Source organism: Lactuca virosa, chromosome 1 (assembly GCF_052849685.1).
Source record: "Lactuca virosa cultivar CGN04683 chromosome 1, Lactuca_virosa_CGN04683_v6, whole genome shotgun sequence".
NCBI lineage: Eukaryota > Viridiplantae > Streptophyta > Magnoliopsida > Asterales > Asteraceae > Lactuca > Lactuca virosa.
The window spans coordinates 24,277,427-24,296,867 of NC_136426.1; the positions used below are offsets into that span (position 1 = coordinate 24,277,427).

At 39.0% G+C, this 19,441-nt stretch overlaps 1 long non-coding RNA gene across 1 annotated transcript; it reads left to right on the plus strand.

The window, feature by feature from the left end:
- The first annotated feature begins 6,267 nt into the window (after positions 1–6,267).
- LOC145104092 (uncharacterized) lies at positions 6,268–6,920 on the plus strand. Its single transcript, XR_013707001.1, has 2 exons — positions 6,268–6,411; positions 6,621–6,920. It is a non-coding gene; the product is annotated as an uncharacterized LOC145104092 (long non-coding RNA).
- The last annotated feature ends 12,521 nt before the right edge of the window (positions 6,921–19,441 follow it).

The following is a 19,441-nucleotide window of genomic DNA, read 5'->3' on the forward strand; positions in this document are numbered from 1 at the left end:
GACAAGGTTTTACATATTCTTTTAATGATTTGAATGGTTCAATTTCTGTTTATAAGAATGGTGTTTTTATGTTTGAAGCTTTGCCTTGTAATGGTGTGTATGAAACAGTGACTTGTGTTGATAGCTTAGGAAATAGTGTACTTAATATTGACTTGTCTAATAGTGTAGACAAGGCATGCTTGTGGCATTGTCGTCTTGGACACATTAACAAGAAACGCATAGCCCAACTCCAAAAGGATGGAGTGTTGGAATCATTTGACCTAAAGTCAGACGATATGTGTGAATCTTGTCTTTTGGGAAAGATGACAAAATCACCATTCACAGGGTCTTGTGAAAGAGGTGAAGGTCTGTTGGATCTCATACACACAGATGTGTGTGGGCCCTTCAGATCAACTACAAGAGATGCTAATCGATTCTATGTGACTTTCACTGACGATTATAGCAGATATGGATATATCTACTTGATCAAGCATAAGTCAGAAACTTTTGAAAAGCTCAAAGAGTTTAAGCATGAAGTCGAAAATCAATTGGGCAGAAAGATAAAGATACTTAGATCCGATAGAGGCGGGGAGTATCTTAGTATCGAGTTTAACGACTATATGAAAGAATGTGGGATAGTCTCACAATTGACTCCTCCTAGGACACCACAGTTAAATGGTGTAGCTGAGAGGCGCAATCGAACCTTGTTAGACATGGTTCGTTCTATGATGAGTCGGGCTTCGCTTCCTATTCACTTCTAGGGGTATGCCTTAGAGACAGCCGCCCACATCCTCAATCTTGTCCCTACAAAGAAGGTTGCCAAAACACCTCACGAAATGTGGACAGGGAAAGTTCCCTCGTTAGCACATATTAAAGTCTGGGGTTGTGAAGCTTTCGTAAGACGAGAGACTCACGACAAGCTAGCAGCTAGAAGTGAGAAATGTGTTTTCATTGGTTACCCAAAGCAGTCTTTTGGATATTTGTTCTACAGGCCTAGTGAAAACGTGGTCTTTGTAGCACGAAGAGGAGTCTTTCTTGAAAGAGAGCTCATATTCAAAGAGGACAGTGGGAGCACTATTGACCTTGAAGAAATTCAAGATTCAGCCAATGAAGGAACCTTAGATGACACTAGCACTCAACCAGAGGAAACAGTTCCTGTTGAACCAATCGATAACTCATTACCTCTTAGAAGATCCACTAGGGTGAGTGTGCCACCTGAGTTGTATGGTTTTCATATTACTTCAGATGGTGACACATTCATAAGTGACAGAACACTGGTAAACTTAGATGAACCAGTCACTTATAAGGAAGCAATGGCAGGCCCAGAGGCTTCCAAGTGGAAAGAGGCAATGGACAGCGAGATTAAGTCCATGTATGACAACCAAGTTTGGAATTTGGTTGATAGTGCACCAGGTCGTAAGACAGTTGGGTGCAAATGGATCTTCAAGAAGAAGACAGACATGGATGGAAATGTGCACACATTCAAGGCTCGACTGGTTGCAAAAGGTTTCACTCAAACCCCAGGGGTTGACTATGATGAGACCTTCTCGCCAGTGGCTAAGATTAAATCTATTAGGATATTGCTCGCCATAGCTGCCTTTCATGATTATGAAATCTGGCAGATGGATGTCAAAACTGCTTTCCTTAATGGGAAGTTGGCTGAAGATGTTTACATGAGTCAGCCAGAGGGTTTTGTTGATGCAAAGTTCCCCAATAGAGTGTGCAAGCTTGAGAAATCCATTTATGGATTGAAACAAGCATCTCGCAGTTGGAATCTTTGCTTCCATGAGAAAGTCAAAGAGTTTGGTTTCTCTAGAAGTGAAGATGAGTTCTGTGTGTATATCAAGGCTAGTGGGAGTATAGTAACTTTTCTGGTGTTGTATGTCGATGACATATTACTCATTGGTAACGACGTTCCAACCTTGAAAGAAGTTAAGTCTTGGCTTGGAAAGTGTTTTGCCATGAAAGACCTTGGAGAAGCTGCCTATATTCTTGGGATTAGAATATTGAGAGATAGAAAGAAGAGACTAATTGGACTTAGTTAGAGCACATACTTGGATAAGGTACTAAAGAGGTTTAGTATGGAAAATTCCAAGAAGGGAGAGCTACCTATCCAGAGCAATACCAAATTGAGTAAGACTCAATGCCCGAGTACAGATGTTGAAATAGATGACATGAGTCGTGTACCTTATGCTTCCGCTGTCGGATCGATCATGTACGCTATGACATGTACTCGCCCTGATGTGGCATTTGCTTTGAGCATGGTCAGTCGCTATCAGGGAAACCCAGGTAGAGCTCATTGGATAGCAGTTAAGAATATACTCAAGTATTTGCGAAGGACAAAGGACTGGGTTCTTGTGCTTGGTGGCAGTGATACTTTGAGAGTATATGGTTACAGTGATGCCATCTTTCAGACGGATAGAGATAACTTCCGTTCTCAGTCGGGCTGGGTATTTTTACTGAATGGAGGAGCAGTTACTTGGAAGAGTTCCAAGCAAAATACGGTGGCTGATTCTACTTGTGAATCAGAGTACATTGCAGCAAGTGAAGCGTCGAAAGAAGCAGCTTGGTTGAGGAACTTCATCGGGGATCTTGGAGTTGTTCCAACCATCCAGGAGCCTATGGAACTGTTCTGCGATAATGAAGGAGCGGTTGCCTTGACAAAGGAACCGAGAGATCATGGTAAGACCAGACATATCGACAGAAAGTACCATTTCATTAGACATAGAGTTGAAGAAGGCCATCTTATAGTAAAGAGGGTGTCATCTGAAGATAACCCAGCAGATCCCCTCACAAAGGGTCTGAGTAGGGCTAAGCATATTCAGCATGCTCGGAGCATAGGACTGAAAGATGATATTAGTTTTAGTAGTTAGATTAGTTTTTGAAACTTGTAACAAAGTAAATGTAATTGACTTTTGGTGATTAAATAATAAAGTATTATTTATAAGTTTGGCTACTACCTTTTGTCAATTGTTTATTATTGTGTTTCATATTTTGCATGTTTTACTTCCTGAATAATGAGATTATTCAAACTCCACAGTCGTTCGTACTCTTCGAAGTAAGTAGTGAATTAAGACTGTCATGAATTGGATTGCAGATTGTCTAAGGATAGACATGGCAATAGAATTGCTGCAACGTTCATGAGTACTCAGAAATTGAGATTTGAGTATTGGATAAACCCTCGCTCAGAGTATTACTTCATGGAATTCATCACGAGTAATACTGAGACGATAATATCTTATAATCTTGAAACGAAGATATATGAGTTGTAATTTACAAGTCGGTTGTGCATTGGTGATACGAAAACGCATCAGTAACTTGGTGTTATAAAACGTATTGTCATGCATAATTTGATGAGTAAAAGATACAAGCATATGAGTCAACGTTTATTCGTTCCTTTTGCCCTAACAGGAAAAGCGATATTTGTGGGCCCCTCGATGATTTGGTGTTAACTTATGTGCTGGGCCCAGCCAGGACTAAATTGATGTGTTCGATTAGAAGTCCTACATCATCACAAATCAGGAATCGGGAAACATAGATTCTGGACAAACAGATTGATTACATTCCATGTCTTTTGTCTGGGGATATCAAGCAGAACGAAGGGTTATATGATCACTTATCTTAGGACACGTAACTGACTGGGTCAGAGTTCGGCAGCAGCTTTTTGGAAGCTACAATTTGCTGGTCAAATTTAGAAGGCATACTAGCAATTATAGTTACAGACTTATCCAAGTGGGAGACTGTTGGATTAGGTGTCTAAGCCCATAACTATAATTGGTATGTACTTGAATTGATAGCAGCACAGTCCTTTTGGGTTGCCCTCAACCTAGCAACTGGACAAGGAAATTATGAAAGGAGAGATATTAATTTATAAGGTTAATAAATTAATATATATATAAATGATTTATTAATATGTTAATGGATTAACATATTAATTAGAAATCATTATGTTTAATTAATTGTTAGCCAGAAATTAATCAGAATTGATTTTGGGGTTAAAAGAATTAATTATAAGGTGCAGGGACTAGTTTGCAATTATCTAATAGTTGAGTGGAAGGCTCTAGAAACCCCTTGGAAGAGGGTGGACGAAATCTTTAGGGGAAACCCTAATAATTTCGTCCATAGGGGCTTGGATAAGGCCCTTGGGTTTGCTTAGGCCCTAAGCAAAGGATAACTAGGGTTTCCCTTAAACCCTAGATCCCTCAGCTATATAAGGAGCCTCCTGGTTCATGTTTTTAGTCACTCTTTCTTTTGAAGAAACCCTAAGGCCGAGATTTTGCATACTCCCTCTCCCCTCTCTCTTCTACTTTCCTTCTTGCTAGTTTGGGTGTGATTCCATTAAAGGCATTACACTTGTGGTGCTAAAGCTTCCAAGAAGATCAAGATCAAGGGAATATCAATTGTTTGCTATAACAATTGAAAGGTATGTAAACCCTAAACCCTAGTTTGTTAATTTCGAAATTAGCCTCTCTCCTCTAGGGTTCTTGTTTTGCAATTCAAAGTTGTATGTTCAATAGTTAAAACATAGATCCAAAGTAGGTTGCATGTGAACTTAGGAATTGTTTTCTAGTTTATTTATTGTACCTAAAACCCATCATATACCACATGATTCGGATGTTACAATTCTTCCCCACTTGAATTAGACTTCGTCCTCAAAGTTTGTTGCCTCGAATATCTCCGGATAGTGCTCCCTCATTTCCTCATCCGGCTCCCAAGTCCACTCTGAGCCCTTACGATGCTGCCACTACACCTTCACCAACTCAACCTTCTTGTTTCTCAGATCCTTTGTCTTCCTGTCGAGAATGGCTACCGGTCGCTCGATGTAGTTCAGGCTGTCATCCACCTGAATATCCTCTAAAGGCACCAATGCAGAGTACTCTACCAAGCACTTCCGCAGCTGGGAGACATGGAAAGTGGTGTGGATCTGGCTAAGCTCGGTTGGCAGATCCAGCCTATACGCCACCTTGCCCACCCGGGCTGCAACCCTGAAAGGACCAATGAATCTGGGGCCCAACTTACCCCGTTTCCGGAACCGGATGACACCTTTCCAGGGTGACACCTTCAGGAGAACTCTATCTCCCACCTGAAACTCCAGGTCCGATCGGCGCTTGTCGGCATAGCTCTTCTGCCGACTCTGAGCAGTCTCTCCTATAGTGGTGGCCTTATATATATATATATATATATATATATATATATATATATATATATATATATATATATATGTGTGTGTGTGTGTGTGTGTGTGTGAAATATTCGTGTATATATATATATATATATATAGTAGTAATAGTATTTAATAATATTATTAGAAGATCGCTTGTAGGTATATTATATCCTAAAACCAATTTGAAACGGTTTAAAAACTTTTTGATAAATTCAAGGGTAATTTAGTAATTTTATGATCTTGTTCCATTGAGTCCTAGCATTGCCAAATGCTATATAGATAGACCATTCTAGTCTCGTCCAGTCTAGTTCTTTCTTGTTCAGTCTAGTCTCGTCCTATTACCAGTACCAAACGCTACCTAAAGGACGTTGGGATATATTAAAAATGTTTGCACATGCTATGACGGTGAAGAAAACAAAAAGCATAATATACGCTTGTATTTTACTAAACAATATGGTATTTTATTTTATTTTTTGTTTTAAATTGGCAAAATTTTATTTTTAAATGAAAAAAATGTTATGTTTTATTTTATTTTAGATTTTCTAATTTAATTAAATAAAAAAGAATGATGTGGAAAGTGGGTTGAAGGATGGGAAAGATAGGTTTTTCATGTGTTGTTGGTTAGGAAAAATAGAAGAAAAAAAAAACTCATGTGGCAGTGGGTTGAGTGGATTGAGAGGGATTGACTATTTGCTCTCTTAATTAGGTTAGTGGATGTGGTATCACACTTGTCACGGTCCACGTAGACGTCACGTCATATTTGCCACACTTTAGCCAAAACTTATCATTTGCATGGTACGGGTTGCCACACTTGCCATGATAAATTTTTTTTAAATTAGTTAATATAAAAAAATAATCAAAGACCAAGTTTTGTAGGTTTTATAATATAAATAATAATAATAATAATAATTAAAAATAAATCAATTTATTTGATATAAATAAGTTTTATAAGTTTATGGGGGTATTATGTAATTTTCTGAAGTCAATTTCAAAGAGATATTTCAACTTTGAGGTAGGATCTATTATTAGACTAAACTGAAAGGACTAGATTTGCCAAAGTTGAAAATCTAGTTATCTTCTTCCCTTAGAAGAAGCAGACACAGCTACCACCATTTTCACCATTCACAAATATTCAACACAATACCCTTTCTCTCTCATCGGCGAGTTTCCACCGAATTGTCGAGCCGAGCTCGGCATGCCAAGGGCTCGGCCTCGGTGGTCATCGAGCTAGCCGAGGTCATTGCCGAAACCACAGCGAGCAGCCTTAGGTGTGTACTTTGAGCCTCAATATTCTCAATCTAGAATGTTCTTAGCTAAAATTCTCTCGATGAAAACACTTCTTGATGATACTTTTGATGCTTACGGTACTTATGAAGAACTAGTAATCTTTATAGACGTAATCCAAAAGTATATAAAATATCAAACATGTAGTACTCAAATATTGCCAAATACTTTAGTCACATTTTGTTATTTATAGGTGGTCAATTACATGTATGGGCGAGCGTAGAAAACATGAAACTTATATACCGAATGCTCATGAATCTATATGAAGAAATGGATTGAATTCTGGCAAAGACGGGAAAAGCCCACCATCTTAACTATGTCATAAAGGCGGTAATTTTTCTCAGGTTCTAGCTGCCAAGTTATTTCACAAAACAATAAATTCAACATAATTCGGCTTAAGGTTGTCTCCGTGAACTTTTTTATGTTCCCTATACATTTGTATGTTTATAATTTCCTAAAAATTCCGTACTATAGTAAATTTTGGAAAAGTGCATGATTATACCTTCTAGTTTTAGTTATGATTTCTAATTTGCATTTTGAATCCATATCAAAAACCATTCTTTAAAAAAACTTTAATTATGTATTGTTTAAAACTTAAGCTACAAAGTTTCTTATCATTATATGTAAAAATATGTATTCGAATACTTTTTCTAGAGTTATTTGTGAAATCGTCTATACTTTTTCTAGAGTTATTTGTGAAATCGTCTATAGTTTCTTATCATTAGGTTTAATAAGGGCCAAACATCATGGGCCGAACTATAATGTAAATTACACAAAATACATAAATACTATATGTTAACAGCCCCCGGAGTTTGAATGGGGAAGGATCACAAACGTTCAAACTGGATTTGAAGTCAATAAACCAAGGAGACGGTAAGCTCTTCGTGAAGATATCCGCATATGGAGACGAGGAGGGAACATGTAGCACACGAACATGACCGGTAGCAACTTTATCACGGACAAAATGAAGATTAATCTCAATATGCTTCGTTAACATGTAAACAGTGGCGGACCTTAGTGGGTCATTTGGGGTCCCGGGTCACTGCTCAATTTCCGGCACGCAGTGTAAATTTTTTTTTTTTTTTTTTTTTTTTGGTTTTTTCTATTAGGTGCACCCGCTTGAAGTACGAGGGACACCCCTACTAAAACAGTCTGCGTCCGCCACTGCATGTAAACAACGTTAACATTATCACAATAAACAAGGGTGACCCTTCGAAGGAATATAAGGAAGCTCAAGAAGAAGATTACATAACCAACATGATTCCGCCACGACATTAGCAACACCCCGGTATTCAGCTTTCGCACTCGAGCGTGAGATCGTGTTCTGTCGTTTAGATGACCAGGATAAGAGATTATTACCAAGAAAAACACAGTAGCCAGAAGTAGATCGTCTCGTCACAGGACAATCATCGCAGTCAGCATCGAAATAAGCAATAAGATCACGACTAGGAGAAGAGTACATCTGAAGTCCATGAGAAAGTGTACCACGAATATAACGCATGATGCATTTGAGAGCTATGAAATGAGGTTCTTGTGGGTCATGCATGTATAGGCAGCTCTGCTAAACAGCGTAAGTGATGTCAGGACGCGTAAATGTAAGATACTGTAAAGCTCCAGCAAGACTGCGGTATAAGCTAGGATCAGCAACAGGAGGCCTGGAGCCATCAAACTTGGCAGATAAATCAGCAGGGGTGGAGGCGGGTTTACAATTTGACATAGAGGCACGTTCAAGGATCTCAACAACATATTTTTGTTGAGAGATAAACAAACCATGAGGAGATCGAACAACTGAAACCCCCAAGAAATAATGTAGATCGTCGAGGTCGGACATGGAGAACTCACCACTTAGCAAGGACATAAGATGAGCAAGCAACTGAGTGGATGATCCTGCGAGAATAATGTCATCGACATATGGTAACAAATATGTTATATGCTCGCCATGTCGATAGATAAACATAGATGAATCACACCTGCTATGAACAAAACCAATGTTAGAAATAAACGACGTAAAATGTTGAAACCATGTTCGTGGGGCCTGTTTAAGACCATAGAGTGATTGTTGAAGTAAGCACACGTGATCAAGACAAGTCAGATCTCGGAAACCAGGTGGCTGCTGCATGTAAACGCTCTCCTGCAAATGACCATGAAGGAAAGCATTCTTGACATCAAGCTATTGAATGGGCCATTTGTGAGTGACAGCAATCGTGAGGACCGTACGGATGGAGGCAGGTTTGACAACCGGGGTAAAAGTTTCATCACAGTCAACGTCCGGTCTTTGACTTTGTCCATTAGCCACTAATCGCTCTTTGTAGCGAGATAAGGAACCATCTACATTAAGTTTCTTTTTAAACAGCCAAATACAGTTAATAATGTTAGCCTCCTTAGGTCTTAGTACTAATACCCAAGTTTTGTTAGTGATAAGAGCAGTATATTCTTTTGTCATTGCATTAAGCCAATTAGGATTTTGAAAAGCCTGTAAATAATTTTTAGGGACAGAGGAAATGGTGTCAACATGTAAATTCAACCGTCGTATGGGTTTTTTGATACCCATTTTTCCTCGTGTGACCATGGGATGTATAGGTTCGGTTACACGGTTAGGGGATGAGGAATCTGTGGATGATGTCGAGGATGGGTTGTGGTGTAGTGGATCGAAGTTAGGTGGGCTTGGTGGGGATGGATTATGTTCAAAGGGCTGGAAAAGGCGTTGGTCCGAGGGAAGAGTGGCGCGGGCTGGCGACTTGTTGAGTTGGGCCACTAGGTGTGGTAGGAGAAGCGGTGGAGGCTGGGCTAGATTCGTACGATTCGGCAGAAGGCTCATCTTGCATTGGAGGATCATGACGCAGTATAGAGGTGGTAAATAGTGGATGGTTCATATCGGATTTATCATGTTCAGGGAAGGAGTAGGATGGGGCACAGTTAGGCGTCATGGAGCCAAAGGGGAACACCGTTTCACCGAACACAACAAGCCGGGATATTATAATTTTATTTGTATCAAGGTCTAGGCACTGGTATCCTTTATGATTTGTCGGGTAAACAAGGAAAATACAAGGAGTGGATCGTGGTGATAATTTATGAGGAGCATTAAGGTGAGGAAAACAGAGGCATCTGAAAACTTGAAGGTGATCATAGGATGGAGGTTTGTGATACGAGTTATCGTTGTCTAGGGTGGTGGAGGGTAGTATATTAAGTAGGTGGGCTGCCATGTGTAAAGCTTCGGTCCAATAGGGTTCGAATCGTATTGTTAAGAGTGTGGAGCATGCGTTCGGATTTCCATTTTGTTGTTAGGTGTATGGGCATGAGTGATGGGTTTTATACAAACAATCCTATGTGTGCATGCAACCCTAATTGGATCTATGTTTTCACTATTAGACATACAACTTTATGAACACAAAAGGAAACCTAGCATGCATCTACTATTTTCGAAATTGACATAGGAGAATAGAATACATACCTTTTGTTGTTATATAGTAATAACAACTAATTCCTTAAGTTTCCTTAGCTCTTGAAAGCAAGTACCACAAGTGTAGTACCTCTAATGGCTCACAAACACACTTTGAGTGAGAGGATGAATATGAGAGAGAGGAGGATGGGTACTAAGCTCCAAAATTCGGCTCTAGTAGGGTTTTCCCAAGGGTAGTCGAATTCTAGTGCCTTAGGGTGCTATTTATGATGGGTTTTGAGCATTTCTAACACTCCTAAGTGTACATGCAACCCTAGTAAACCTTGGATCTATGTTTGTCTAAAATACATGCAAAATACTTTTTCCAAGGTTCATAAACCTATCTAGCATGCATGGGGAACTTTAATCATAAAAGATAGCTAGAATTACATACCTTGTAGTTGTTATGATTCCTTGAAAACCTGGAGATCCTAGCACCCCAAGTGTGATGCCTCAAATGCTTCACACAACACCAAATGCTTTGGAATGACTTTAGAGAATATAAAACACTTGTAAAATTGGCTTGCCCTCACTTGTTCTTAGTGTAGCCGATTTTGGTGAATAACATAGTCTTTATATAGTGTGTCACATCTAGGGTTACACCATGTAAACCCTAATGTGACATGACTCTTCATTTCCATGACCCATGGGTTTGTAACTCCCATGGAGCATCCAATGGGTTTAACCCAACTTGATAATCCATGGAGCCTTTTAGCCTACTATACAAGTTATGGATGATTTACATAATCAACCCATATATTTAATTAGTCTCCTTTTGATCACTTAATTAATCCTAGATTAATTCTTGATCAATACTAATTAAATAATACTATTAATATATTAGAACTTATAATATATTAATAAACCACAAGTGTTATTTCTCTCATTTAGTCTATCCAAATGCATGATGCCATGCAACCCAAATGGACCATGCCGGGTCGGGTCAAGTACATACCAGAGATAGTTATTGACTTAGACACCTTATCCAACAGTCTCCCACTTGGATAAGTCTAATAGCAATAACTGCAAGTATGACTTCAGGAACCGATCAGCAATCGTAGCTCTTTTCAAGGTTTCTCGGAACTGAGAAGATGATGGTACGCCATTTCAGATAAGTGATCATATAATCCTCTGTTCTAGATATCAGTCGGACAAATACATGGAACAATGTCTTACTTTTGTCCAGCAGTTTATTTCCCGATTTCCGATTTGTTTGACATAGAACTTAATTGAACACATCAATTTAGTTCTGACCGGGCCCGGTACATGGGTCAAAACACAATCATCGAGGGGCCCAGATATCGCTTCTAATCCAAGAAGGAACAGATAAACTTCGACTCATATGCTTGTTCTACTACTTGTTAAATTACACACAAATGCACGTTTTATAACATCGAGTTACCAATGCATTTTCGCATGATCAATGCATAACCAACTCAGACAAAAAGTCATATCTCTAGGTTTGAAGACTTATATGATATTACCGTCTCGCGATCACTCGAGATAAATTCCATGAAGTGATACCAGCGAGCGTGAGTTGAATCCAATACTCAGAACTTATGAGCACTCATGAGTGTTCTGGCCATGTCCAACATCTTAGACCTCTACAACCAACTCATAATAGTATTAATTCATATCTACTTCCAACATATGACCGACTGTGGATAATTTGAATAATATGTAAATACAACATAAATATTCTGGAAGTCAAAACATGCAAAAGAAATAATAATAAACGATTGACAAAAGATAGCAACACTTTACTCATAAATAAACACAACTTTTATTCATCATCAAATGTCAATTACACTTTACAAATTTCAAAATTATCTAACTACTAAAACTAATATCATCCTTCAGCCCTATGCTCCTTGCATGTTGGAGATGTTTAACCCTACCCAGTCCCTTCATGAGGGGATCTGTCGGGTTCTCATCTGATGATATCCTCTTTTCCACGAGGAGTCCTTCTTCTATACGATGTCTGATGAAATGGTATTTTCTGTCAATGTGTCTGGATCTCCCATGATCCCTTGGTTCCTTTGCTAACGCAACAGCACTTTCACTATCACAGAAAATCTCTATGGGCTCCTTTATAGCTGGTACAAGTCCAAGGACTCCAATGAAGTTCTTTAGCCATATAGCCTCCTTTGCTGCCTCGCTTGCCGCTATATACTCTGATTCGCAAGTTGAATCAGCCACTGTCTCCTGCTTGGAACTTTTCCAACAAATTGCTCCTCCGTTTAAGGTAAAGACCCAGCCCGACTGAGAGCGGAAATTATCCCTATCAGTCTGGAAACTAGCATCACTATACCCTACAACTCTCAAGTCATCACTCCCACCGAGGGTAAGGACCCAGTCCTTACTCCTCCGCAGGTACTTGAGTATATTCTTTACCGCGGTCCAGTGAGCCTTACCAGGGTTCCCTTGATACCTGCTAACCATGCTTAAAGCAAAGGCTACATCAGGACGAGTACAGGTCATAGCATACATGATCGAGCCTACTGCATAAGCATAAGGTACTCGACTCATTTCTGTTATCTCAACCTCGGTACTCGGGCTCTGAGTCTTACTCAGTCTTGCGTTACTCTGGATGGGTAACTCTCCTTTCTTGGAATCTTGCATGCTGAACCTCTTCAGTACCTTCTCCAAGTATGTACTCTGACTAAGCCCAATTAGTCTTTTACTCTGGTCTCTCAGAATCCTTATCCCTAGAATATAGGCAGCTTCTCCAAGGTCCTTCATAGAAAAACACTTCCCAAGCCAGGACTTCACTTCCTACAAGGTTGGGATGTCATTTCCTATGAGTAGTATGTCATCCACATACAGTACCAAAAAGCTAACTATACTCCCACTAGCCTTGACATATACACAAGATTCATCTTCACTCCTCGAAAAGCCAAACTCTTTGATTTTCTCATCGAAACAAAGATTCCATCTGCGAGGTGCTTGCTTTAATCCATAAATGGATTTCTCAAGCTTACACACTTTATTAGGGTACTCTGTGCTGACAAAACCCTCTGGTTGATTCATGTAAACATCCTTAGCCAACTTTCCATTGAGGAAAGCGGTTTTGACATCCATTTTCCATATTTCATAGTCATGAAATGCAACAATGGCTAACAATACTATAATAGACTTAATCTTGGCTACTGGTGAAAAGGTCTCATCATAATCAACTCCAGGAGTTTGAGAAAATCCCTTTGCCACCAGTCGCGCCTTATAAGTGTGTACATTACCATCCATGTCGGTCTTCTTCTTGAAGATCCATTTGCACCCAACTGTCTTACGACCTGGTACATTGTCAACCAAATCCCAGGCCTGATTGTCATACATGGACTGTATCTCGCTGTCCATTGCCTCTTTCCATTTAGCAGACTCGAGGCTTGCCATGGCTTCCGCATAGCTGTTAGGTTCATCTAGACTTACCAGTGTCTCATCACTGATAATTGTCTCACCTTCTGCAGTAATATGGAAACCATAGTAGTGCTCAGGTGCATTCCTAACCCTTGTGGAACGCCTCAGAGGTACAGACTCGTCAATTGGATCAATAGGAGTTTCCTCCTCAGGTTGACTGCTAGGGTTTGAGGTTCCTTCACCACTTGACTCTTGAATTTCTTCAATGTCAATTTGCCTCCCACTGTTTCCTTGGCTTATGAACTCTCTCTCTCGAAAGACACCCCTCCTTGCTACAAAGACCACATTCTCACTGGGTCTGTAGAAGAGGTAACCAAAGGATTTCTGTGGGTAGCCGATGAAAATACACCTCTCACTTCGAGGTTCGAGCTTGTCGTGAGTCTCGCGTCTCACGAAAGCCTCGCAACCCCAAATCTTGATGTGGGCTAGACTAGGAACTTTTCCAGTCCACATCTCGTGAGGTGTTTTGGCAACCTTCTTTGTAGGGACCAGATTAAGGATATGGGTGGCAGTCTCTAAGGCATACCCCCAGAATGAGATTGGCAGCGAAGCTCGACTCATCATGGAACGAACCATGTCCAACAAGGTTCGATTACGCCTCTCAACTACACCATTCAACTGTGGTGTCCTGGGAGGTGTCAATTGTGAGACAACCCCACATTCCCTCAGATAGTCGAGGAACTCAGTACTAAGATACTCACCACCGCGATCGGATCGAAGCATCTTAATGTTCCTGCCCAATTGATTCTCGACTTCCTGTTTAAACTCTTTAAACCTTTCGAAAGTCTCTGACTTATGCTTGATTAATTAGACATATCCATATCTACTATAATCATCTGTAAAAGTCACATAATAACGATTAGCATCTCTTGTGGCAGTTTTGAAGGGTCCACACACATCCGTGTGCACTAGATCCAACAAACCTTCACCCCTAGCACACGAACCTGTGAAGGGTGACTTTGTCATTTTTCCAAGTAAGCATGATTCATAACTATCATCTGACTTTAGGTCAAATGATTCCAAAACTCCATCCTTTTGGAGTTGGCCTATGCGTTTCTTGCTTACATGTCCAAGACGACAATGCCATAATGATGCTTTATCCAAGTTATTATCATTAGTAGAATCAATGCACAATACATTATTTCCTAAATTATCTACAACAGACATAGCTTCATACACACCATCACAAGGTAATGCTTTAAAATAAAACACATTATTAAAGAAAGCATTTATTCCACCAATTTCATTATCAAAGGAAAAGGTAAGCCCTTGTTTGTACAAAGCATGAAAGGAAATAACATTTCTTGTCATTTCAGGCAAATAACAACATTTATTCAAATCCAAAGTAAACCCACTACTTAGCAACAAAGTATAAACTCCAATCTTGGTGACAGGTGAAACTTTCCTATTCCCCATGATCAAGTTTATCTTTCCATGCTCCACATTCTCACTTCTTCTTAGTCCCTGCAAATCAGAACAAATATGAATACCGCAACCGGTATCAAGGACCCAAGAGTTAGAATAGGGTGAGTTATTAGATAAGATAGTGTAAATACCTGCATGGTTGGGTTTCACTTTCCCATCCTTTAAATCTTGTTGGTACTTTGGGCAGTTCCGCTTCCAGTGCGCCTTTTCGTGGCAATAGAACCATTCAGCCTCTTTGGGATCAGAAGAAGGTGTGACGAAACCTTTCTTGGTTCTGCTTGAAGAGGAGCCATCAACGGTCTTACCCTTGGTACCCTTTGAAGGGTTCTTCCTCTTCTTCCCTCTACCTTTCCCGATTGCCAAGACAGGTGCTGAGTTTGGAGTAGTAGTAGGAGTGGTAACAACCGACTTACCTTTAAGACCTGATTCTACGGTCTTCAGGAGTCCTTGAAGTTTGCTGAGCGTGACTTATTCCTTGTTCATGTGGTATGTCATGCGGAATTGATCATAACACGATGGTAAGGAGTGCAAAATGATATCTATTGCTAGCTCCTCTGGGAAGTTCACATTCAACTTCATCAAACGGTCCACAAACCTTTGCATTATCTACATGTGGCCCGTGATGGGTTCACCATCTTTCATTCGTGTTGTTATCATGGAGGAGATGATTTCATATCGCTCTTGACGAGCACTCTGATGGTAGCGGTCCATCAAATCCTAGTGCATCTCAAAAGGATAGTAGTCCTCATAGGACTTTTGGAGCTCGGCTGTCATAGTGGCCATCATGATGCATGCCACTTTGGTAGCATCTCTTTCATGTGCCTCATATTCAACAAATTCCTCAGGAGTAGCAGTTGGCTCGGGTACCTTAAGCTCCTTGTCGAGAACATATTATTTGTTCTCGTATCGAGTGACCATCCTGATGTTTCTGATCCAATCAGTAAAGTTGGATCCATCAAAGATGACTCTCCCACAAAGGTTCATGAGAGAGAAGGAGCCAGTAGGGTTTGAGCCAGGAGTAGCATTGTTGGAAGACATCTGAAAAGAAGAAAAGACAAGTTTAGTTTAGATGTAAGGATAGTCCTTAATAAAACACCCAAATGTAATATTAAGGCTAGGATCCAATCACAATATATTATAACTTAGAAGAGGGATGTCGTAATCTAAGCTATAACATATTTGAAAGGTAGGTGAATGACGATTCACCAATTTCCACCATGAAAAACGAAATATATAAATTATTTGGTTTTATTTGGTTTTTAGAAACTCCTAGATTCTTTTGAGATTCATTGAACTTTTCAATGGCATGTTTCAATCTCGAGTGTGCCCTTCATGTTTTGTGACTGGGATACCGAGGATCACAAAACAAGGTGTGAAGTAACCATGCAAATTACTTGGTACCCTTAATGTTTTCCACTTAATCGATGTGCCGGTTAACCACACGCGCTTCACCGACCTATGAAAAACCTTAAGTCACCCTTTGCCTACCTTGTTAAGTCCAAGTTAGTGTGCCGGTTAACCACACACGCTCCACTAACGACTTAATCAAAGTGCAAAGTGTAATTTCATGGGTTAGCACCTTATTCACATTTTCCTAAAGTAACTAAGATTGGGAATTTCTAAAACATTTAGTTACTTTATAATAATCATTATACTTTTAATGACAATTTTAAGTCATTGTCCTACCCGTTCGGCTAACGACCCTCCACCAGTCAAGGAAGCGGTGGGTGAGAGTGGACACCCATTAAGCTGCCATTTTATAGGCAACAACCTTATACCCCCCTTATAGACCGGCTTCGTGAATGAGGCCTACTAACGGTAAAACGACTTGATCTTATACATATATATATATATATATATATATATATATATATATATATATATATATATATATATATATATATATATATATTATTAAACTTATAATATTATATAGTATAAGGGTTGAATTTTAACTTTTAAAATTCTGAGGGTTGGAACTAAAGTTTACTAGATGACTTTACAAGTTCCAAAACTTGAGGGCAAGTTTTGTAACTTTACAAAACCTTTTCAATTCATAACTTATGAGTTATTAAAATGAAGACTCTTCATTTTTGTAACTTGTGTGTTCTTTTAATGGAATTAAACAAAGAGACTTTTGGTTATCCATAACTTGATGACAAGTTATGGACTCCATTAAAACACATAAAGATCATGAATTAAACATTAAGCAAGTAATTCTTATGATCTATCAAAAACTCATAAGAACATGAATATTCCTATCAAAATTTCAAGAACATATGAACACATATAGACATGAAATTTTGATATTAACCTTTGAAATTGGATTAGCATAATCATTACCACATAAAAAACAGGTTTTAAGGTTCAAAAAACAGTTTAGGGTAATGATCCTCATCTAATACCAAGCAAAACCTCGAAATTCTGCATACAGGAGCGTTACCACGTCGTGGTAAAGACTGCCACGTCGTGGTACGCAATCAGATGCAAAAAATGCAGAATTTCAACTTTGGAAAAAAACATGTAGCATCAAGTATCAAGCAAACAAGCCTAGGCTCTGATACCACTGATGGGTTTTGAGCATTTCTAACACTCCTAAGTGTACATACAACCCTAGTAAACCTTGGATCTATGTTTGTCTAAAATACATGCAAAATACTTTTTCCAAGGTTCATAAACCTATCTAGCATGCATGGGGAACTTTAATCATAAAAGATAGCTAGAATTACATACCTTGTAGTTGTTATGATTCCTTGAAAACCTTGAGAGCCTAGCACCCCAAGTGTGATGCCTCAAATGCTTCACACAACACCAAATGCTTTGGAATGACTTTAGAGAATATAAAACACTTGTAAAATTGGCTTGCCCTCACTTGTTCTTAGTGTAGCTGATTTTGGTGAATAACATAGTCTTTATATAGTGTGTCACATCTTGGGTTACACCATGTAAACCCTAATGTGACATGACTCTTCATTTCCATGACCCATGGGTTTGTAACTCCCATGGAGCCTCCATGGAGCATCCAATGGGTTTAACCCAACTTGATAATCCATGGAGCCTTTTAGCCCACTATACAAGTTATGGATGATTTACATAATCAACCCATATATTCAATTAGTCTCCTTTTGATCACTTGATTAATCCTAGATTAATTCTTGATCAATACTAATTAAATAATACTATTAATATATTAGAACTTATAATATATTCATAAACCACAAGTGTTATTTCTCTCATTTAGTCTATCCAAATGCATGATGTCATGCAACCCAAATGGACCATGCCGGGTCAGGTCAAGTACATACCAGAGATAGTTATTGACTTAGACACCTTATCCAACAATTTATACTTGAGGCTAGCTAGGGTTTCAAGGTGGAAACCCTAATCCCCTAGCTTAGGGCCTAAGCAAGTCCATGGACTCATTTCCTTAAGCCCTTGGACGAAAACTCCTAGATCCTTCTAGGATTTTCGTTCAAGCCTTAATAAAGGTGATCCAATAGCCCAAAGTCTCAACTATCTAATAATTACAAAACAGCCCCTGTACTTTTAATTAATTCCTTTAATCCCGAAATTAATTCCTAATTAATTTCTGATTAAATACTAATTAATAATATGATTCCAAATTAATATATTATTCATATAATATACTAACAAATCATATTTATACCCTAATTTATTATTCTTAACAATAAACCAACCTCTCTCCTCAACAGTCATCATGTCTAGTCACCAGTGTGAAGGCAACCCAAAAGGACCATGCTCACAATCGGGTCAAGTACATACCAAAATAGTTATGGACTTAGACACTAATCCAACAGTCTCCCACTTGGATAAGTCTAATAACTATTCTACGTATGACTTCAGATCCTGATCAGCAATCGTAGCTTTCAAAAGCCGCTGTCAACTCTGATCTTATCAGATACGTGTCCTTTAGATAATGGATCATATATTCCCCCATTCTAGATACCGTATAGACGTGAGACATGGATTGAAATCATTCTCTCAGTCTATGTGTTGTTTCCCGATTTCTGATTTACGACGACTAACTAATTGAACAAATCAAATTAGTCCTGACCCGGCCGAGCACTTTCGTTTGTCATCACTAAATCATCGAGGGGCCCACAGATATCGCTTTTATCACACTTTGGGTAAAAGGAATGGATAAACTTCGACTCAATGCTCGCTTGTACTTACTCACCGAATCACACACAACAATACGTTTTATAACACCAAGTTACTGGTGCGTTTACATATTATCAATGTGTAACTGACTCGCAAGATACAACTCACACATCTCAGTTTCAAGAATATAAGATATTATCGTCTCACCAATCACTTGTGATAAAATCTATGAAGCGATCCAAATGAGTGTGGTTTTAATCTAATGCTCAAATCATATTCGTAAGTACTCATGAACGTTGCAGCAAACCTTTGCTATGTCTAATACACTTTAGACAATCTACAAACCAATTCATGACAATCTTCTTTCATACCTACTCCCAAAGTATGAGCGACTGTGGAACGTTCGAATAATCTTATTATTCAGGAAGTCAAAACATGCAAAGTGAAACGCAATAATAATCGAATCCAATATGGCCCCAAACTTTTGAGTATAAATAAAACTCCTTTTATTTAGTCACCATATTGATTACACATTATTCATTGTATAATGTTTCGAGTAGTCAACTTATTACTTGAATTATAACAACAATTGTCCCATGCTCTTAGCATGCACA